The following is a 23510-nucleotide window of genomic DNA, read 5'->3' as shown; positions in this document are numbered from 1 at the left end:
CAGGGCCCTGAAGTGTCTTTCGATCGCCCTTGGACTATGAGTTGTGGCTTCATCTCCATCCACATGGAAGAGCAGAAATGGGTAATAGCCCAAGGGCTGTACCAGGCTAGGAAGTTTCCTAGTGATGTCCTTAAGCTGGGCCCCAGGGAGGCAGCAGAATTCCCTAAGAGGAAGGTCTGTCCGGCATACTGGACAGGTCCTAAGAACAGCTTATGATTCTCCTCCATTTCAAGTAAATGGACTGACTTTGGGCCTAGATAGCCCTTCTTCATCTCCTACCTGAGCAATGCAATGTAGTTTACCATGGCACTTCAGAGTCACATCTTACCTGTCACTTCATCTCTACAGCAAGGATAAAAACCTATGCTTATTTTCAAGGTGCTGATTACCTGAGATGAGGATAACTGTGGACTGTTTCCATCTTGGGTAAGGATGGTCAAAATAGAACTTTTCTGTTTTTACAGAGGCAAGAGACTGAGGATTAAACTCCAATAACAATTAAAATTCAGTAGTTTTCATCTGAAGTGCCAGACAGGCATGTTTGACCTTGTCTTTTAAATACAAACACAGAATAGCATAGATCAAAGATAAAAAAGAATCAACCATCACATCTGACACACACTTCTCCTGATGCAGGGAGGCTATGGACCACTTCTGATACGTTTCAGTTGTGCTGCATAAAGTCTTCAGACACTGCAGCAGCAGGGATCTGTCTGAGAATGGGACAAAAAGGAGCTCCCTGGGTAGACAGTAATGAGGCCAACAGGGGACATATCTTCCTGGGAAAAGTATCACTTACAAAAGGAGTCTTCTTTCCTGGGGCAGTCAGGAAGGGCCAGCAGGAAAGGATACAGCACCAAGAAATCTGAAGGACAGAAAACTGGAGTGATCAAGAGCATCTTTTTTTTACCCTGGGGTACATGAGCTGCTGGGGACAAGACGAAAGGACAGGTCTGAATTTTCCTTTTCTGTTCCTATTGTGCCAAGCATGAGGAAGCAGAGGGACAACCAGCTGGGTCACCCATGAGCGGAGTGGATGGCTCAGTGGGACAAGCCCTCGGGACCATGACCATCTAAGCAGGTGGGGCTGAGGGCTGGTTCTTTGATTTGCATTAGGCTTTCGTACTCCAGAGGGGACAAAATCTCTAGGCTAACTTAAGGACTGCTGCCAAACCACCACCATGCTGCATTTCCCTGAAGGATTGCCATGCAGGAGCAGCACAGATAACATTCAGACTGAGCAAAAATGCTGTGTGATGGAAAAATGAAGCCGTAAAGAAGTGCCTGGCATGGGAGCAGACATGCCCCTTCTGCCTGTTAGGTTAGTACAGTTTCACAACATGTCACGGAGAACTTGAGAAAGACATTTTGATTTCAGAAGATGTTAGTCCTAAATCTCAATGTTTTATGGCAACACAGAGAGACATAACTTTCAGGGTGTACCTGTAGGTTGTCAGCACCAGAACACAACGTAGAATGTGCATAACAGTAGCTGGAGAAGTTTTGAGCTGTGCCCATCTGTATAAGCTACAAGAGCAGAGCAAATTTCATGTGTTCAGGCAGGATGTGCAAGCATTTTCTATGTCCTGAGCCATTCTGGTTCTGGTGTTGGTAACACTCCAGTTACAGTTACACAATTCAGCATTTTGAGCTGATCAGCTCAGGTAAACCTGAGCTGAATGTAAATCTGGCCTCTGTGTGGCAGATCTGCCTTAAGGGAGGGCAGTGGGGGAAGATCAGAAAACTTTCTTTACTCTTTCTTTTCATCTATTCTTTTCTCTTTCTCTCTTTGTCAGAGAATGGCAGATGCCTGTATGTCAAACTGACACACCATCAGGTATAATCTTGAGCTGAACGAAGGCTGTAATTTGATTAAGAGCTTTGACAGGTTTTGAAACAATGGCAGCATTTTAGGACTGAATCTGGAGGATTTCATTCATTAATAGTGTAGGTGCTGCATAATATGGTTTTCATAAACCTTTCCTGCTGTGGCAGCTGGAACATCCCTCCATCTACTCATCCTGATGAGTTCAGAGCGACTGAGCAGAGCTGAAAGATCTTGTGAAAGGGGCAGCTAATGAAGTGAAACTTCAGGGAGGTCGCATTCAGCAAATGAAGACCTGCAGTGATTTGACAGCTGCTGAGAGCTGTGCGGAAAAGCAGCTGAAACTCTCACAAACCACAGAATTGGTCTGAGATTAATTTCTCAGCTCTCAGTTCAGATCAGTGTCACAAGATTAATAAACTGGTGTCGCCTGACTAAGTCTGTACTTACGCATGGGGACTTGTATAAGACTGGTTGAAACTCAGTAAAGTTGACTAAAGTCCGCAATGCTGTCAGCACCGATACCAAGCTTGAGGTGAAAAGCTGTAGGTCAGAACTGAAGATATCTTTTTCACTTGCATTTCTTCAGAAAGCAGTCCAAAATTGTTCTCCTGTGTCCCATATGAGGAATTTAGCTGTGGGGTGGGAATCAGGCATGTGGGTCAGATCAGGATCGCTCTTAGCTCTAACAGGTCAGGTTCACTTGGACTTTGGTTTGCAGACAGGTAGATGGGTTGGCCTTATCAGCTGGGTTTGTACATTGCCCATCATCTATGATGTTTTGGCTAGAGGTAAGGAAGCTAGTTAAAGCAACTGTGTGTTTTTCTGTTCATCCAGCACCATGAAGGACACTCAGAGGAAAGGACTCCGGTTTCTTTTTGGTGGAGCCAGGGTTAGATCACTGGGCTGACAGTGGGATATGGACTTCACTTCTTTGGAGAGAGCCAAACCATCGTAATAAATACAAGTGTCTCCTGGCCCCAGAGAGAAGGAAGACCCAATCCTCTGTTAGAAGGAAAGGAATCTCTTTTTCATTCCTGACAGTCTACTTCAGTAGCACCCACACACCATTCCTTATATTGGAAACTTAATAACTTCGCTTGAAAATCATGCCTTTTTGATGGCAGTGGAAATAACATGACTTTTAAACAAGTAGAGGAGACTGTCATTGAAGTCGAGCCAGTTATGTGGGAGTCAGATGATTAAGGTAGATATGATGTAGGAGGGAAGAAATACTATCATTTGGAAAAAAATACTGTATTTTGAACAGCTTTAATGTTCTCTTCCAGGAACGTGGGGTTGTTATTATTAAGTGCATTACCAACATTAGATGCAAGGCTCGATTCTCTGTTGATGTGCCTTCTCTGTAATTGTTCACATGCATGCAAATTGCCTACAAAATGAGCCTAAGTTGTTATGGAGTTGTACAGTTGAAGTCTGGGGGAACTGTGTGCTCACTTTTTCAGATGTAGAAACAAAGAGGCAGAGGGTGAGGTGAGAGGGAATTACTCTCTCGTCTGTGTCACATCAGTGTCTGCCTGTCTGTCTGTAATGCAGCAGCCCAGGGATCTATTTTCTGAACCATTCATAAGGTCTGTTTGGTTACTGTTGGCCTGACCTGAGCCCTCGCTCAAGGCTGCGTGTTGCTGTTCCCATTTCTTCAGGAGGACCGTGCGGCTCCAGCGTGGATAACTCGCCCATTCCAGGGTTCTCAGGCTTTGAATCATGTGGGGGTCTCAAACCGGCCTCTGAGGCTACAGCCCAGCAGCCTTAGAGAGGCTGTTGTGTTGGTGTGTCTGCAAACAGCCCCTTAATTTTTGCTTTGGCTTAAGGCATGTGCTCAGCGCCTTGGCTGCAAGGGTGCCCAAAGCTGGCACCGCCGCAGACAGCCCAGTGCGGCGAGAGGGACAGCGGCATCGCTGGGGGATGAGCCGCAGCCGCTGGGCTCCGGCTGGTGCCGGAAGGTCTGTTCTTGTTCCGGAGCAAGTTTAATCTCTGAAGCTTCGGGCTCTCTGTTCCTCTCTTCACTGTCCACTGAAGATGCCAGGCTTTTGGAACGCGGCTTCTTCACTGGGTCTGTTCCTGGTTTCTCTCTGTGGCACCAACCCAAAGCCAAATGAGGCCAAAAGACTTGGATCTGAGCATTTTTTTCCCCCTCACATCTTATTCCAACGTGGAAGCAAAAAGCATTGTGCACAGTTAGGGAGTTCAAATTTAGAGCTTGAAGTATTCATATTTAGGCTTGAATTTAGGCTCACACAGTACCTTTTTTTTTCCCTAGTCAAATGGTCTTGCATTCAACTACTCTAACATGAGAAAGGGGGGAGGAAGTAGAAAACCTGCACTGAAAACCTAGTAAATGCAGCAACTGAGAGAGACTTAGGAGAATTTCTTATGGTCTGGATGGGATAAAATCTGTGTAGTGTTTATGCAAATGTAATAAGCCCTGGTCATGATGTGGTTAGACTTGACTCAAAGTGACAGGAGTTTTACTGTTGATTTCAGTGAACTCAGGGTGTTCTCACACACATTGGCAACGGCTTCATCTTAGGGTCTCAGAATTTTAATATAAACAAGTGCCCTCTGGGTAGCAGCCCATAGCAATACCATTCAAAATGCTGTGTTTTACTATCAAAATGGTTTTATGCTGTAAACAAAACTTCTCCACAAGCAGGTTTCCTTTTCTCCTCCTTGACAAACTTGTACAACTTCCAAGCTGGTAGAAAAATAAGATAAAACATAAACTGTGCTCTAAATACCTTATGCCGGGTTGTAGAAAGCAACCGCTTTCTTTTTTAGCACAATTGCTGGTCTCTGAATTGGCCGTGGAGGAGCTAATTGACCCTGAACTATAACCAGAATGACAACCGAATGCTGTATAACTCGACCTCTGAGCCTGCAAGATGTTCTGCGTTAGCAAGTATATTTTGTTTTGTATAAATTCCTCTGCTTTTCTCCAGCCTTTCTTCACACATATGTAAACACCATATCCACAAAATGAGTTAGAGGACCCTGTTACCCATTCGTTGCTTTGCCTGGGACTTGAGTGACCATGTATACTTGAGTGGCCTCTGCCCAAACACTTCCCCTGGTATTTATGGCAGTCTTATCAACTCAGTGTTTTTTTAACAATCTCTTCCTTTAGCACCAGGCCTTCAGACACACAATAATGAAAGTTCAAGATTTTACAGGCTGGAGAACAGAAGGGTACTACCCCAGTACAAATATTATTTTTACAAGATTTTCTAGACCGAACTTACTGTAATTACATGACATATATGGAAAATACAGTTGCTGTATTTTATCACCACCTGCTTGGAATATCCTTTTTATATCAGCATGGCTTCATTATTCAGTTGTTGTGTGATGCTACAGGGTCTCATGATAAAGACATTATGAAACACATTATAAATGCCAGTATGGATTTATGAACCAACCTGCGTTTTTTTGCTTTCACAGCACCACTTGCACACTGAGTGCTAATCCTCTGCCAATCCACCTCTTCCTGCTCAGTGCTATTTTCTTCTCCTTTTGTTTAAACAACCTACAGTAATGTCATGTATTTTTTCCATTTAGGTAAGTTAGGTGCATTCTTAAATTAAATGTTAAATTGCTTTAAAATTGATTTTTCCTTATCTTCTCAAGTCCTGCATAACTGGAATAGTAGAGATAAGGCATTCTGTACTGTATTGTACTGTTTCTGTTTTTACCTGGAAGGTATCTGTCTGAAGTGTACCCCTCTCCCACTGGCCAGTGATAGCCCTGTGCTCACTTTTTTGGGGAAATGAGGCTGAAGGGTGCTACTCCAGGGCAGACTCCAGCTGCCTCAGGACTGCCTGGATCTCCATGGGGTCACACAGGTGTGATACCTCCTGCCTCCCTGCAGGACAGTGCACATTTTTCTGGTGTCCTCACATCCTCCCAAGTGCCTGGGGGCAAACGCAATGTGTTGCCGAAGGTCTGGGCTATGAGTAGAGAGAGAGAAGTGTCCGGCTGCCTGACATGGAAGGCATCCGTACAAATTGGGTAGCATCACTCTCGGTGTCTGTTGAATAGACTGCTGAGAGGCAAACCAGACCTGGAAAGCTTGACCGGGAGAGGATGAGAGTTGAAGCCTCTATTCTCCTGTTGGGCTGCTGCATTCTACCTTGCTCGGCTCTCCAGGCTCCCTTGTCTCAGGTCCTAAGCCTTTTTGTGGCCACAGTGCGGCAAGGAAACAGCCGTCCTGTGAGCTGGGTGTTTTGGCACCAACGCGTTGCTCTCTCACACTTCCATCACACACTCAAAGCATTGGTTCATATTCAGCACAAAGAGCATTGGATATTTATTAATTTGGTTTTTAGATGTTACTTTTTGCTCTGGCTTCATTTTTCCAAAGTTTAGAGGCTCTGAGTTAGTCATAGAATAAATAATTGCTGAGATGACAGAAGAAACAACTCATACCAGAAGCCAGTTTAGCTGAGCAGGTCTCTCACATCCTCAGGGACAGACATCATGACTTAAATATTTTGTATATATTTTCATCCAGCTGTTTTATACACACACACATATATATACACTTTACCCATATTAATGTATAAGATGTGGTATTGCCATAGTTGAAGACATCACTCCTACCCTATGCCTAAATGCCTCTCAAGTGTCACGAGCCATCCCTTCACTTTGTTGCAATTCCTCATACCAGTCTTCCTCAGTCACACAAATCCCCTTTCAGCTTGGTGCAAATCAGCCTGTAATTTTTCACCTCTAGCTTGTCTGCTGATACTGCATCACTGGAGATTTACATTACTGTTTGGCCCCCAAAAGATGAATGTGGTCATTTTGTGTTCCCTCCACATGGGTTTCTACGTCACACTGGAGCATCGCATAAAGCTGGAAATCAAAACTGTGGAAATGGGAGACTCACAGCACTAACCTCTCATGCCCTGTCTGTTCTGCAGTCTTCAGGTGGAAAGCGCTGAATGATTTGCTGGATAGAAATTACTATGATTATTTATTGCTTTCTGTGCATTTTATTTTGGTTGCTCTGTAGACATCGGTAAAACTTGGCTGCTGTCTTTTCAGTGTCACAGGTTGGGCTGTTGGGCTCTTCATGAGACTACTTTGAAATACTAGAATTGTCTGCCTATTGGGTCCTCCCAAAAAGAAGTGAGAATATAAAAAAAATGAGAAGGAGGCAAGCATGGCAATGCTAGAACAGTGATATCCAGACCTCATATGATAAACAAGGTTTCATGCTCAAGAAAATTCCTTGCTTCTGAAGGGAGAAGGGCTTAATCTGGAAAAAAATTTACAGGGGAACTCCTGGACATATTTTAATTTTTGCTGTTGGTGTTCTTCTGGTCTGCTCGCTGTGATATTTACATAGTATAAAGCAAAGAGTTTTGAGAGAGATCTGATCTCTGTCTTGGCTGCCATAAAGAGGATCAGCCTCAAGATTTTTGTGTGTTTACAATGAGTTTCTAGGTCTCTGCTCTAGTTCTGTTATCTTTTAAATGAAATCATTAGCACGTATTTGTAATGGACCTGCTATACCTGGTGTAATTTTGGCTCTTGATTCCTTTCTTTGTAACAGATTATGCACTAAACCACATATGACAGATGGAAAGCATGGTAGGAGGTGGTGAATTGAGTACATAAGAAAGGGAGATAGAGTAAGGTGTATTTTCACAGACCGAGCGTTTTCGTACATAGCAGTGTTTGTATTTTCCATGAACAGTTTGCATGATGAAATATTCAAGATTTATTAGGGCTGTCTTTGTGGAACAGCTTGTTCCATCTGTACGCAGAAGGAACAGTAGCTGTGGAGAACAGGATGACTGCAGGACTGCTGCAATACGGCATGCCCGAGGGGAAGATACCCTACCTGATACCACCATTCCTCCCATAGGTATGGCATCTCCTCAAATGTCATGAAGTCCCCTTTTAATAGACAAAACTTCCAGTATGGGTACTTTATCTCGATTATAAACATTTATCCGCTTCTAATCTTCTATTTGCCTTTTAATTAGAGTCTCAATTGCTGCTTCTTTGTGGCCATTAGGGAGCTGACAGGCATTGCACAGCTCAATTTATTCCTTTTAGGGTCCTAATTCAAAGGCCACCAGAGACTGACACCTACTCCACAGGTTTGGGAGAGCTTTGGAGAGAGCTCAAAGCTGTATATTAAACATTTGATACACATTGGTAGGGGTTGTATCTGGACTGGATTTCTATCCCTGTTGGCTTTTGAATATTTAAACAGTACTTTATATCCCTTTGGAGGGTAAAGGCAGGCAGATGTAGCAAGGTTAAGATTCATGGTTTGTGCCTTAAACCCTGGATCTTGACTAATTTAACAGGGTTTTAAAACCCTGATGTAATTGTGTTCAAGCCCTGAGGGGAGAGTCTTAAAGAGGAGTTTGAGCACAGTTATAGAATAAGCTGTTCTGGAGCACAGACAGGCAACATTCATTCAACTGTTTCTAATTCATCTGTAAGTTGAAAAATGACTACTGTTTCTATTCTGAAAGATTTGTCTTCTAGAAGGACTTAGATCTTTGTCTCATTATTATTTGCTACAGAAAGAAAAAAAAAACATTTAATTGTAAAATCAGAAAGGTAACAGATCAGTTGTTGTTCTTCGGGGAATAGCTGGAGGGGGCCAGTTGTGAAGGGTGGGCTTGTGCTCATTCTGCACTAGCTGCTGTCATGCCTCCCCTGAGCTGACATCAACCCCTCTCTTGGTGGTGTCGGCTCCCCTTCCTGCCCTGACCCACACTGCAGATCATGGTGGAAGTGTTGCGAGTGACGGCTTTGCTGTGGTCTTGACACACAACCATAATAGTACGTACAGCCTGTATTTCTAGAATGAATACTCTGGAAAGGCTTGAGTTACTGCAAGAAGGGCACACAACATGAGGCCAGTTCAATCACTTGTAAAGCACCAAACTCGATTATTCAGGTGCTGGCAAACTGGGGGCAGTTGTGTTGTGAAGAGTCCAGCTGCTGGACTGTTCCCGAGAGCCTGCCCTTGACTCATGGTAGAAGGGCCCTTTCCTCAGGCTGCGAAGCTAAACCTCCTCCACTCCACAGCTGTGTAGATGTGGCTACTGCCTTTGAAGCAGATTTTTGGCCAGACAAGAATCCCTGACTGACTGAAAACCTTTGGCTTTGGACTCTTCTACACTTTTTCATGGCATCCATCATGGCCCTATTGGCAGTTAGAAACTCATTGCTACACTTATGGTCTGAAAAAGTAGCTAATTTGTTGTATTCTCAGTGTAAAAAGAGACTAATGGAAAAAGAATCTGAAAATTATGAAAAAGGAAGGGGGATTTTCCCATCCTGGAGATCTGACTGTAATAAATTAATACTTCTTATGCAAGGGTGAAAAAAATTGAACTTAATGGCTGGTTAAAAAAAATTCCAGCAGAATTTAATTGGACTGTCTGAGTCATAAATCTTTTTTCTTATGGTGGTGCCTGGAAGCTCTGGCATAGTCAGATTGATTTTTTTCCTTTAGTGGTAAGCCCCTGTCTCTTCAGTTCACATTAGTCTGCGTCAGTCAGAAATGTGGAATAAAAGTTGTCAACCTTGGTGTGCCTTAGGTCTCCCACCAAAGACGAATCTTAACTGTCTTGACTCTGTTGCTAGATACAAGGCTACCAGTTGTGGTGATGACGATGATGACGACAATGATGATGATAATAACAATAATGATAATTGAACAATGCTTGTAGTTGGATTTTGTGTTGGTAGCTTGAATCGCACAAAGCCTGTCCAATGAAGAGAGAAGCAGGCAATCACAGCCATGTTGGATGCTCATCTCAACCTCACTCACTGTCTAGAGGGGCAGAAAGATGCAAAAGACGGTGACTGTGGCCAGGGAAGTGGGACAAAATCCAGGACAAGTAGGGAATGCCATGAGTTAGTGCAATCTTTGGATCACTCTTCAAAGACTAGTTGTCTGATGGAGCACAGCCTTACAGGCTTAAGATTTCCTCTTCCATCAGACCTCCTGGAGCAAAGCTTGCTTGCACAGGCTGCCTGCCTGCCCGCAGCAATGAACTCACGCTCCTCACCCAGTTCTGCCTTCCCTCTCTGAGGCACCACTCAGTCTCCAGTCGTTCATGGTGGCCACAGAACAGCTTTCAAGTATATAAAAACATTCTCTTAAATGGTGACATGGGAGAAAAATGAAAGATGTTAGCTGGGCTATTCATTTTTCAAAGCCATTCAATTCTTCACAGCTATAAAATAGTAGGAGGAGCTGGCTTTGAGTTTTATAATCACAGACTAATTTAGGCTGGAAGGGATCTATGGAGTTGTCTGGCCCTACCCCCTGCACAAACCACAGCCAAATAATTTGAATTGCTCAGGGCTCATGCAGTCAAGTTATGGATATTGCCAGGGATGGTGATTCCCCCATTGCCCTGAGCCCCTGTTTCAGGGTCTTACCAGCTTTATGGTAAAAAAAAGAAAAGTTTTTACTAGTGTCTGATCAGGATTACCTGCAGTGGGACTCGTACATACATGTTGCCTCTCGTCCTGTCACCCTGTCCCTCTGAGATGTGCCTGCATCCTTCTTCTCTGTAGTCTCCCATTGGTAGGTTCAGACAGCGATAAGATCTCCCTACACTGTCTCTTCTCCAGGCTGAACAGTCCCAGCTCCATCTGCTTCTCCTCGTGTGCGTCCTGCACTCCAGCCCCTGACCATCTTGGTGGACCTGCTGGACTTGCTCCATTAAGTCCACATCTTGTACTGGGGAGCCTTGAACTGGACACAGCACACAGGAGGTGGCTTCACAAGCGGTAAACAGAGAGGAACAGTCACTTTTCTTGAGCTGATGCGTATACTTTTACACAGTCCAGAATGCAGCTGGTCTCATTCACCAAAAGGACTTATTTTGGTGTGTATCATTCACCCCTGAATAGCTTGTGCTAAGGGTTGCCACTTAATGAATTGCTTAGAACTGTGTTTGCAGAGACTTTTACTCATTTTACTCCAGTGAATTTAGTGCAGGCAGCCCTGTTCACTGTACGTGTGACCCGGAGCCCACTCATCGCAGGAAGCCTGTACCTAAGGGCAGAGGTAGGCAGTGGTGTTTGCCACTTTCCTTCCTCATTGTCCTGGTTTCAGCCAGGATAGAGCTGGTTTTCTTCACAGAAGCTAATGTGAGACTGTGTTTTGGATTTGGGATGAGAAACTGTTGATAATGTGCTGATGTTTTGGGTTGTTGCTGAGCAGCCAAGGAGAGCCCAGCTTCTCGTGCTGGCCTGCCAGCAAGAAGGCTGGGGGTGCCCGGGGAGCTGGGAGGGGACACAGCCGGGACAGCTGACCCAGGCTGGCCAAAGGGATATTCCCTACCATATGACGTCATGCCCAGTACATAAACTGGAGTTGGCCGAGGGTCGGAAATCGCTGCTCGGGGACGGGCTGTCGATCGTCGGGTGGTGAGCAATCGCTGTACTGGGCATCACTTGGTCTTGTACGTTCCTTTGTTGGTATTATCATTGTTGTTTCCTTCTCTCTTGCTGTCCTATTAAACTGTGTTTATCTCAACCCACGAGGTTTTTTTTTTTCTAATTCTCTCCCCCGTCCCACTGGGGGAGGGGGAGCGAGTGAGCGGCTGCGTGGTGCTTAGCTGCCGGCTGGGGCTAAACCACGACACTCATTTTGCCTTTTTCCTCTTTTACTCTCACTGTCATTTTGGCGACGTCAGGGACGTGCTGTCCTCTTCTGACTCCGTTTAGTAACAGCTATGAATTCAGTGACAGATCCCTGGGGCTTTGCCTCCCCTGTTAGCCTTGGTCAGGGCCATGAACTGTCCTGAAGCAGACGCCTTGGCTGCCCCGTCCCCCTCCCTTGCTACGGCAGTGGCCTCCATTCACACTGCCCGAACTGCGTGACACTGCCCTCCTCTAGTGCTCAGGGTGTGAGATCAAGTCCTGATCCGCTCTGTCTGCGCGAGATATTTGTGCAGTTCATGGCTTTGTAAAATTAAACTGCTGGAAGGAGCTTGGGAACCTGCAACCTGGCACCCTTTGCAGGACAGAAAATTTCCTAGAGTGTGCGTTACCCTTCCCACTATTTATTTCTGAGAAGTTAGTGGAGCTGATCCAAATATTCCCTCTGAAGTGTTTTTCTAAATGAAATTTTGTCATTCCTCAGAAATCTCAAACAGGTTTCTGATAACCACTGAAAATTTGTTTTTGGTAATTTCTTTCTTTTTTGCTTCGTTTTCATGTTTTGAATGTTTATTTAAATTGAGTTTCTTCATTTGGATAAGTTGTAAGAATGGAATATCTCAAATTCAATAATCCTGTTTTTATTAAAATCCTATTTTTTAAACAAAAGTTGTGTTCCATTTCACAGAAATCCCAACGAATGGAAATTGTCAAAACAAGGAAGAACAGAAATCTTGGAAAGCCTCGTTGCTAATATTTTCTCTAATTTTCTTGGGAATGGCAGGAATGGAGGTGAGAGAGTGAGCGAGCAAGAGCACAAGGCTGATCACAGGAGCTCTTTGTGCCTTTCACAGTTGTCACAGCAGCTGCCTCATCGCTGCCGGAAGATCCTCACCCTTTCCATCTCTTCTACCCATACAGCAGGTTTGGAGAAGTGAGGAGTGGAGTACAACCAGAAAAATGAGACGTGGATTGCTTGGCAGTTTATACAGGTTGTCAGAGGAGGAAACATTTTTTGTGTCAAAATCAGCTTTGTAATACTAAACCATAGATGTTCAGCATCACTTGCTGGGACGTTAGCACCTAACAGCAAATGACCTGGTAAATTAATCTGACTGCTGTAAGCTGAGAGCACGCCACACTGCAGTATGGCTATTTGGTAGCACAGTCTTGGGTTGAAGCTCTGGATTGCCCTCCTCACTGAGTGAAAAAATCAGGCCAGCCACCCTCCAGACATGCAGCACAGATTAATGCTGTTACGAATTGCAGGCGGGAGTGTTGAGAAACGTGTGCCAGAGAAGGGCAACGAAGCGGGTGAGGGGTCTGGAGCACAAGTCTTATGGGGAGCGGCTGAGGGAACTGGGGTTGTTCAGTCTGGAGAAGAGGAGGCTGAGGGGAGACCTTATTGCTCTCTACAACTACCTGAAAGGGGGTTGTGGCGATGAGGGTGTTGGTGTGTTCTCCCAACTAATTAGTGATAGGATGAGAGGAAATGGCCTCCAGTTGCACCAGGGGAGGGATTGGATATTAGGATAAATTGCTTCACCAAAAGGGTTGTCAAGCATTGGAACAGGCTGCCCAGGGAGGTGGTGGAGTTGCCATCTCTGGAAGTGTTCAAAAAACGTGTGGATGTGGTGCTTCAGGACATGGTGGTGCTGGATTAATGGTTGGACTTGATGATCTTGAAGGTCCTTTCCAACCTTAATGATTCTGTGATTCTGTGATTCTGTGTGGCTGCTCGGTATAAGCAGTCCATGTGGGTGCCAGGTGGGTACGCAGGCTGCAACTGGTGCCCGCGCTGCTGTGTGGGCTCGGGCTGGGGCTCAGGCTCGCCAGCGTGGTGCCAGCTGGCTCCTCTTCAGGAACACGAGCGAGCAGCTCTCTGGACCCCCTTTGGCTGGATGGGTAAACTGGAGCTCAGCTGCTTTGTAGTATCAGGGTGGTGGAAATCAGGGAGAGCACGTTGGCGAGTCCGAACCTGTGTTTGATTTTCCTTGTAAGTGCCGTGGTTGAGACCACTGAGACCGTCGCAATTCTTTGTGATTTCTTTTCGCTGGAACCCCTTGAGGAGTTTTTTGTAGTAGCCTTGGGAAACCCAGAAGCCATGCCATAATGGGAGTTTTTAGTGTGGGCAGCAACTTTCTAGGATAGCAAGCATATATTCGTAAGTCTTCTCTGTCTTTTTCATGCAGTTTATGTAGCCAGTGGCATTAGCTGCAGTCCATAGCTGTGTTCTTTTTAATCCATCAGATGTTGATTTTGAATTTCTGGTTTACTTAACAGCTTTGCTTGCTCATTCTTCAATCTTTTAGGTTACTTTTGACTTCACAGTTGTTGCTCTATTTAATTTTGTGAAAACGTTCTGCTGAAGGTGAATAATCGGTCTGCTTATATTCATTAGAAACTGATGTAAATATTTGTAACTTTAGAGAGGTCTTACCATTATCAAGGACTGTAATGTAACATGCTTATCCTTCATTACAATTCGGTGAGACAAAACAGTTGGAAACAATATTATACAGCTGGAAATGAATAAGCACCAAGGGGAGAAGTGAAAAGATCTTTTAGAAATATGAGCAGGAACAGAATTTCCCAAAAATATTTCTCATGGTTTAGAACTGCAGGCTAGTTAAGTATGCTTAATGTCTGGAGATCAAACACGAACGAACACAGTAATCAACATGAAATAATCAGTTCATTTCAGCAAAAGTTCCAGGGGTGAGACACTGCCCTGATTCAAATCAGTGTGCGCCTGGGATTTCATCGCAGGTGCTGGGCAGCCTTCGTCGCCAGGTTGGTAACAACCTCAGATGACCAAAAGCAAAAATCTGAAATTAGAAATGATAGCTATATTTTTCCTTTTCCAAATCATCTGTTTCATTGCTGATCCTTCATTTGCACTGTTCCAAGAGCAAGTGGGCAAACTGAGCATGCTCAGGTTAATAGCCGTTGTCTTGACAAGTGCTCAGAAATGTAAAAGGCACCTTGTTGTCCCGAAGCACTTCTCAGAAGGGCTCAGAAATCATGTCTCCTCTTTGTAAGCAGGTGAAAAATGTTCAGTGAGCTAATTCTGCCTGGGGAATCCTTTGACCTGGATAATGCTGCTGTGCCCTTTGCCAAGAATCATCCCTTTGGCTGATGGAGACTGTGTGACACAGGGGACACAAGCAGTGCTCAGTGCAGCTTGGCTTCTACTTCCTTGGTCCCTCCAGTTACGAATACACAGTCACTCCTCAGTGTCTGAGCTGGGTCTGGAGTCGCAAGCGCTCCGCAGTATGCCTTGCTCCTGTGCTGAAGCTGCTGGAAAACACAGCTGCTTGAAGCTATGCTGGAGGCAGCGGTGACTGTTAAGTGTCTGGCACTGCAGGGCTGTAGAAGGAGTCAGCTGGTGGTGGCCGGTGAGGTCTGGGCTGGTCAAGGAGGAGGGTGCCAGCACAGCTTTCTGCTGCGCCCTTCTGCTGGGCAAACAGGGCCAGTTTGTTAAAGAAAGGGGCAAGTTAAACTGCAGGGCCAGTGTTACAGCACAGCTTTGTGATCCTGTCATTCCTCTGGCCATGGAGACCTTGAGCCCTGCAAGGGGTAATGTGTGTAGGCTCACAAGTGAGAAGGGGTGGTAAGCAAAAACAAAATTTGAGGCGTCGTTCTCTGCTTGCCACTGTGCTAGGAAAGGAGCGACGCTGACAGTGGCGGTCTGCGGGAGCGTGCGAAGAACTGGAAACGGCCCTTTCTCTGTGCCCAGAGACCTAATATGGTTTGCAAGGACATGTTGTGCAAAATAAAGCTCTTCTGCAAGTCTGATTTGTGTTCAGAACAGAATCATTTACTAATATCTAATTAGCTATATGAAAGTGTTTTTTAATACAGAGGGGTCTCAAACCTGTTTTTTAGGGATCTTACTTTTTAACATATGAGTTACTGCTTGAGTCTGAGTATTATATCTGAAAGTTTAAGGGGTGAGGGAGAAGCTGTAGTTGTGAAGAGCTGAACTAAATGGTGAGGAAGGTATGAAAGATGGACAATAAGCTATTATCAAACACCTGGTAACGTGTTTGTATAGTACAGCACTATTCAGAGAATAAAGTGTGTAATCCCTTTTCCCTGCCTTCTCTGAAAGTGATACAGATGCTCTCACCAAAATTTTGGTTGTATTAGTCGTAATCATAATTTTCTCATGAAATTTGCTCCCTGACTTCTGGTCATTCTGCATATTGTTTTGAGTATTGTGAAATTGTAATTGCTTCATTTAAGCCTTATCATCTTCTTCACCAAATAGACTAATATTTTCCACCTGTAGAGAAAACTTCCTGAGAGAGATATCACAATGAAATCAAAGTGCTTTGCTTTGCTGGCATTCAGAACTCCAGCTCATGACTGCAATCACTCATGTTAACATCCCTAATTTTCTGTTAGAATTAATAACAATGAAAGTTTTGTTAGAATTAATAAAATGAAAAGGTGAGCAAGGAATATAAGTGAAAGGGATTGTTGGTAAGCACCAGGGAAATGGGGATGTATGAGAAGGTGAACCTAGATATCCAAGTCTAGCATCTAGCTTCAAGAGATGTTAAAACTCTTAGAAAGAAAGGGAAACTAAAGACTGGACAGCCATGGTATTCTGACTATTCCTGAAACAACGGTGATCCAGCTTAGAGCAGAAGCCATTTATTCTTAACCCTGTTTAAATTGCATTTCAGTCAATGTATGTTGGTCACGTCCTGGAGCGCAACAATCAAATGTACTTTCATCAGTTGCCTTGCAGAAACACTCGCGTGTGAGAAATCCTGGTTGTTTTCTTCCTTTCATCTACATCCCCTTAAGAAGCCACCTGAGACCATAAACATCTCTTCTTTGAAGAGCATTAAAGAATTCTAGTGAAAAGCTGTAACCTAAGCAATGCTTATTTGGAGAGAGAGCAAAGTCTGCTGAGATGTTTTGAAAGGTTGGAACTGCTAACATACATATCAAAGGGAGATATTTGTTAGGATTGGGCAAGGATAAGGGGTAAATATGGCAATTCATCCAGGAGAAAAAAAAAGACAATAAAGCAGCCCGTCAAAGGCTGTAGTGAAGAGTGGGAACAGCTTGATACAGTGTTTGTCTAGTTGATAGCATCTCTTACTATATAAATAATCACCTATGTGAATATTTTATTGCTTTCCACACACATTGTCCACAGCTGGCAAGTGTGTTTGTTTATATATCTATAAACCGTTCCGCAAATACTGCTCTCAAGCTGCCCATGTGTCAGAATTATCAATGCACCCTATGAACCTAAAGTTATCTCACTAGCTTTGTTGCTTATTTTTTGACAGCTATAAATGTGTAGATAATTTTCTTTCCTCAGTACTGTTTCAATTTTTATGTTTTTAGTTTTGGGCAGAGGGAATTGCCAGAGTGTCATCTAGTGCACCCTAATGGCCAGATACAACTTCACAAAGTTTGGGGGTCTTGCTGGCTTAAGTAGGTTGAAATACTTCATGCTACTTTCCCGTGTTAGAAAATGTTGTTTTCTGTAAATTAATGCAGAGTTAAAGGGGGGGTTTGAACCAGACTGCTTACAGTTCAGGAACCAACAAGGCATTACGAACGAGGCTAGGGACTGTTCAGCGTACTCCTCTCTCTCTCTCTACTTTTTTGGAAATCCCTCTGAGTTTCTCAGTTTCTTTCTGTGTCTCCGAGTTTCTCTCTTTCGTAACATACCCCACTTTCCCACTTTACCTCCCCAAATTCAAAAGCCTTTCCTTTTCTTGGTCTTGGTTTATTTCCTATATCAGATTTATACATTTGGAAGTATTGTTTAATTTTTTAAAATAACTAGATGCTTATGATGATAAAAAACTCCCTTAAAAATAGATTTCGCTAGGAGAAAAAGGTTTATAAATTGCAAGCCTTTTGTTAGAAAGAGGCGTTAAACTGTCATAAAATGTGTTAAATATAAGATTTTTTAAAATTTAAAACAAATAAGCAAGTTCTCCAAATCCAAGCTTTCGTGTGTACTGTTTAGGGGGGACAGGACTTGAGATCTTTGAGTCTATGTTCTTTTGTAGGTCCAAGGAAAAAAGTTTTCTCAAATTCCATTACAATAAATGTGTACAGTCTAACAAACCTCTTAATTGGTCTGCAGAAAATAATATGAAAACAATCATGGCACTTTAATATAAATGAAATATTTTGGATGGCAAATATAAGTTCCTACTGAACTGGGATCAGCATGTTAGTCATGTTTTTTCCAGTTAGTTCATTTGCATTTAATGTTACAGCCCTCCCATAAGGAGCAGAGGGATGTGGGAATCCTGCTTTTTAGGGCTGCGCAGATGTGGGACCAGAGCCTTCACTGGTATGGGGCTATTCTGTCCATGCCACAGCTGTAGTCTGACACTAAAAGAAGCGTAAGTGCCTCAGAAATGGCTTCCCTATTAAAGGTGCATGTTACTTTAGTTTTTGTGGAGTTAGCATTGATCCTTGTGTCATGCTTGCACTCCTGCCTGCTGTTAGCATAGTGGGAAATGGAACCGGGGCTACAAAAGTTGGAAATAACAGACGTGTCCTTCAGGTATAGTGACGCTTGGTTGGACTTTTTCCCCCCGATCCTGAAGGCTCGTCAGTTGATTCGTGGCAGCCTGATGTACTCCACACCTTACGGAGAGCTGACCTCATCTCGTGCCCATGAGGAACAGCAGCAAGGGCCTCCAGAATGAGAAGTGTGAGGTGCTGCGTCTTTGGCTGAGCCACCAGCCCTCTGTGGCAGGGGCTGCAATATCATGTTGGCTGTGAAAACTACAGAACAAGACCAGAAACTCTCACCCATGGTTGGGTTTTTTGGACACTTGAGAGATGTGCATCAGTATCAGGAAAGCTACAGGAGTAAATCTTTGCAAGAGTCTTATCCTTTGAACCCAAAGGGATGTTTTTGAATGTCGTTGTAAATAAATAAGGAAAATTGCATATTGGAAGGATCCATAACAAACATTTTAAAAACCAGTCTTAATTTGTGTTTTTGTTGATGCTGTATGAAGTAGTTGGATTGACTTCACGTCTTGTTGAAAGTGCCTTGTTGAAGATTCTGCCCTCAAAGTAATCTTCATGGTAGACGAATGTGAACGATCAAGGTGTAGTGTAGTGATGCTTTCAAGGCTAATATTTTGGTATGTGCCTTGGTAAAGACATCTATTTCTTTTTGCATCTCAGGTCCTTGATTTGATCTTTCTGCTGAATTTTAGTTTGGTTGATTATTTCCACTTTCTTTAATAAGATGCATTATTCTGCATTTCCTGTCCTAACATGCAATGCAGAGTTTACATGACACTACATAAGCAGTTGTGTTTCATAGTAGAGGTAAGATGCTTTTGGAGCCCTTAAGGTGGATAGTAATATATGTGCTTAAAATAATATCACTTGCTCAGTGAAACTTTAAACAGAATAATAACTATAATTAATAAAAATAATAGAAAATGATTATACTTAGAATTTTCCAATGTGTTACTTCTCATTAAAGAGATAGATAAATGTCAGAGTGGTGAAGCTCTGAAAACAGAGGAAGGATTGTTTTCATTGGTCCAACTTGGGAGTGGCTTTTCTGATGAATAACATAAGCTCATGATCTCAATCTGGTTTTGACCCATGAGCAATGATACTGAATGATGATGTTGCTACAGCTGAGGTCATAGATCCTTAGCTTCAGCTTTTAAGTTTTTGTATCCCATGACTTTGACCCATGTTGGCAGGTGTGATGGGTAGTGTGTTGCTTGCTCTCCAGGGTCGGAGGCTGCGGATATAAGCAATTTTTACTGCTCTCTCTCTACATTGGGTGTAAGAAGGAAATGTGACTATATGATGGCCTAATTTTGATTCTAGTGTTTGCCAGGGTGTAACTGAAAAATATTTGTAAATTAAAAAAGGGAAAATGTCTAATTTTGGTAGAAAGTTGGCCTGATTGAACCCTTAACAAAGAGGGTGGGGGCATGTGGGCAAAGCACAGAACAAGTGGCTACTTCCGCACAAACATGTTTTAGAAATTTTCTGGTAATTATGACATTAATCTTTCTGATGCCATAGTTAAGTGTCATTATTCGATGCCCTCCCCTCATATCTCTTGCAGCTAGAGAGCTGACCCAAACAAAACAAAGTGGAGCAGCTTAGAACGGTAAATGTAGTTACCTATCCCTTAGCAGGGTAACACCTTAATCCTGGATGGCTTCAGTGGGTTTTCAAATCACTGCATCCAGTTTCTTTGTTAATACGGACTCTTCTAGCATTTTAACTTAAACTTTGCGAGCCCAAGCAGTCTGAAAGGTAGCCCCCTCTGGTGAGGCCTGATAATGGCTGAGTGGAAGATGTGGCTGATATCAGACCATCAAAGGAGAGCCCAGAGACCCGTGTGAGTGTGCAGGGGTGAAGATGAGGTAAGGGAGGAAGGGTTAAACAATGAAGAGTGACAGGGCTTAAGACAACAAAGCTGTATTTGATGCACTGCAGAAGTATACCGTCTTTTGATCTTATAGGTGTTTTTGGCGAGATGTTTTTTCTACTTCTGCTACTTGCCAATCGTTTTTCTGGAAAACATGGTGTTCAGTAAACCTGAAAATACCCACCGCTCTTTAGAGTGTCAAGTTCATTTCGTTGCAATTCAGAAATTTCAAAATGGTTTCAGCTAACAAGCAACAATTTCCTCATTGTCTCAACAGAAGGTGAGGCAGATGTTTGAAACCTCTGTGCACATATCAGAAACACTAAACATTTCATCTTGATTTCTCTTCAGTACCACCCACTTCCTGGAAAACTTGGAAGCCTTGCATTCACCACTTCAAACTCACTGCCAAGTTCCTTTCAAAAATTTTTTTGCTCCATTTTTGTCTCACACGTTTATTATATGGTGACAAATGCAGTTTTCTTCTGACACCACATAATAGATGTGTGAAACACACACACATGTTCTAGTAAGAGATTGCTCTTTATTTCCTGGCTCCAGTTGCAAAACATGAGTCAGGGTTAGAAAGGTTGTACCTCTGTCAGAGATGTGTAATCTGCGTCCTCAAAATTTCTTAGCTTTTATACAGTAGTGGGGAAAAGTGGTAATGCTGATTCTTCTATTCCTATATATACCCAGTGCTTCCTCCTCCCCAAGCACATCTTTTCTTCATTTTCTAATCACCATTCCCTTGCATTGATTATATTTACTCGCTTCAGAGATTGATACTGTTATTAACAAGAAAATCCCTCCAGCTCCTAAAACAAGTATAGCAGCACTCTCTCCGCAGGAGGTACAGCAGTTTTAGAGGAAGCATCCTCCTACTTTTCTGGCTTTAATGCAAAAAAGAAACATTACTAGTCCATTTGCTGTGAATACCAAGCACTATTTTCTCTGCGTCAAGTGATATCTCATGTTCTGCTGTATAATTGTAGGTGATGACCAAACAGCCTCTCAACAAGACTATGGTGACATAACATGCCTTATTTATATATAACAGCTTTAAGTGCTCTGTACACTTCTACAATGTGTAGGGAGCCTCAGTGAAATACAACATCAGACAGATCTTTCGTGAACTAAAGTGGAACAAGCCCCACATTACAAGTTAAAACAAAAACAAGCAAACAAGCAAGCAAAAAGAGAAAACTGAACACATTATCACTTCCTACTGGATCCAAACAGGCTAGAAATGTAATGTGGCAGGCAGTTATTCTGCAGTTACCATGGGTGATTGGAAGCAGCAGGAACTATGGTGCGTCCATGTTAATCATAAACAGAGTTTTGTATTGAATTTTTTTTTTCTAAATCATTTTATCCCACAAGGTCCTAGTGGCTGAGTTGCTCCTGCAATAGAATGACAAATAACTGGGAGACATGCTGTGAAGAATTTAGAAAATGAGAAATACAATCCCATTTTCCAAACAGAGCAGAAACAACACTAATTCCATTAGGCGAGATGGAACAGACAATCAAACTGGGCATGCTTTTAATTTTGAAGCTAACCAGATAACTGATGCCTTTTTCAAACGTAATGACTATAGGCGTGATTCCTTTAACGTGAAGCAAACCCACTGGTTTTCCTTTCTAAAATTAAAGCATTTACCTTATACAAAGTACAAGAAATGTTACCTGTTGCCTCCACCATTCCTTCTAGGATTACAACAATTTCTAGCTCCTCTTTGGGCAACTGGGCTTTGGAAATCTCCCAGAAAGGACTCTGCTGGTTAATTTCATGGCTGATGATCAGTGGTGAAACCAAAAAGAGACGATCATCCCCTGTGTAATAACCTACGTTGATATCTGTCTGGTTGAGTGGTATAAATTCCCCCTCCTTTGTCTGCTTGGATTTGATCAACTTGGCTCGTATTGATGCCTCTACAATGTGTGAATTCCTAAGGTCTCCTACTCGGAACATCAGACACAGCTTTCCATCCCGCATGGATATAACTGCATTTGTAGAAAAAACCAAGGTTTCTGCCCTCTTCTTGGGTTGGGATATTTTCACAAACATGCAGCCAACCATGAAAGCGTTGACGATAGAACCTAAAACAGACTGCACTAAAAGCAGAATAATTCCCTCGGGACACTTGTCCGTGATGACCCGGTAACCATACCCAATGGTGGTTTCTGTCTCGATTGAGAATAAAAAGGCTGAGACAAACCCATTGAGGTTGCTGACACATGGGGTCCACGTGCTGTCCCCTATATGATCCATGTCTCCTCGCATGTAGGCAATTAGCCACCAGATCATTCCAAAGAAGAGCCAGGTCACAGTGTAAACCATGACAAAAATCAACAAGTTGAACCTCCACTTGAGATCGACTAATGTAGTGAAGATGTCAGTCAAGTAACGGTAAGTCTCTCTGACATTCCCGTGGTGGACGTTGCATTTCCCATCTTTCCTAACATACCTCTGGATTTTTCTCTTGGCACATTCTTTGTTTATATTTTTTGGCAGATCCTCTCTAGCTTGTTTGGGCAACTTTGGCTGATGAATAGTGACAGGGCTCTCTATGTCCTGCTCCATTGAGTCTTCTTCCAGTACGTTAGCTGCCATTAAAAACAAACAAAGAAGAAAAAGGCAGGCATTATTTTTCTTATTATTTCTCTAAGTCAACAAACAACTTCTTCCTGTATTACTGCCATGAAATTGCTAATAATCAATAAAATTATCAACCTCGCTCTTTGCTTACCTATTAGATGCACAACAGAAAAGTCACATGATGCCAGGCATCCTCAATTTATTGCTAAATAGAAATACTTTGAAGGAGAACTCTCATTTCCTATCTATCAGGTCATCCTATCTACACCCATATTTAAATTCTACAAGATTGCTAAGCAGATCTTTCTTCCCCCTGCCCCCCTTTACAGTTTAATAAATGAGATTTCTTATGCACCAAGAAAGACCTTCTGGGAGATAAAAGATATAAATGAGGAAATGGATTCTCTTGGGGGTTTCAGTCAACAAGATGAGCAGAGAAAATGAGCAATTTTGGAGCTATTTTTTCTATCAATTGCATTGCTATGGGGAAAGTATTAAATAAGTATAAGGAGTTTAAAAAAAAACACAACAGTTTTTAGAAAGAACCAGTCCTACTCTTGTTGAAGGAAAGGTAGGCTACAGTGTAATATATAGCAAGAGCAATTAATGCACATTTCCGTAGAAAATCAATGTCTCGCTGATACTGAGACAGAGAATTGTGTGTCCTGATCCCCGTAATGTAAAACATACAGTACTTCAGAACATGATTTCATTTTAATTCAATATGTCTGTGGCCTTTATTTCAGGTGTGCCTTTTTCTCTAATACTATGTCCCTATACAGCATTTCTCCATGAGTATCTTACAAGAATTTAAAAACCAGAAATAACAGTAACTGCCTTTTTTTCCCTTTGGTTTCCCAGCCTCTTAGAGGTAAATAGCTTCATTGTAATAGTTTATGTGCAAGGAAAAAAAAGTTTACTGAAGAGGAGAGTGGTTTAATCGAATGTGTTCTGCGTGAGGCTGAGGACATGGTGAGATCTGGGGTAACTGTTGTCTTTTACTGGAA

At 42.9% G+C, this 23510-nt stretch overlaps 1 pseudogene; it reads right to left on the bottom strand.

The window, feature by feature from the left end:
• Positions 1 to 9410: 9410 nt before the first annotated feature.
• Positions 9411 to 23510, bottom strand: part of LOC104620961 — a 22627-nt pseudogene continuing 8527 nt past the window's right edge.

The sequence above is a fragment of the Phaethon lepturus genome, unplaced genomic scaffold (assembly GCF_000687285.1).
Source record: "Phaethon lepturus isolate BGI_N335 unplaced genomic scaffold, ASM68728v1 scaffold5790, whole genome shotgun sequence".
Lineage (NCBI taxonomy): Eukaryota > Metazoa > Chordata > Aves > Phaethontiformes > Phaethontidae > Phaethon > Phaethon lepturus.
The sequence above is the reverse complement of the archived record's forward strand: the minus strand, read 5'-3'. Positions and strand labels throughout refer to the sequence as shown.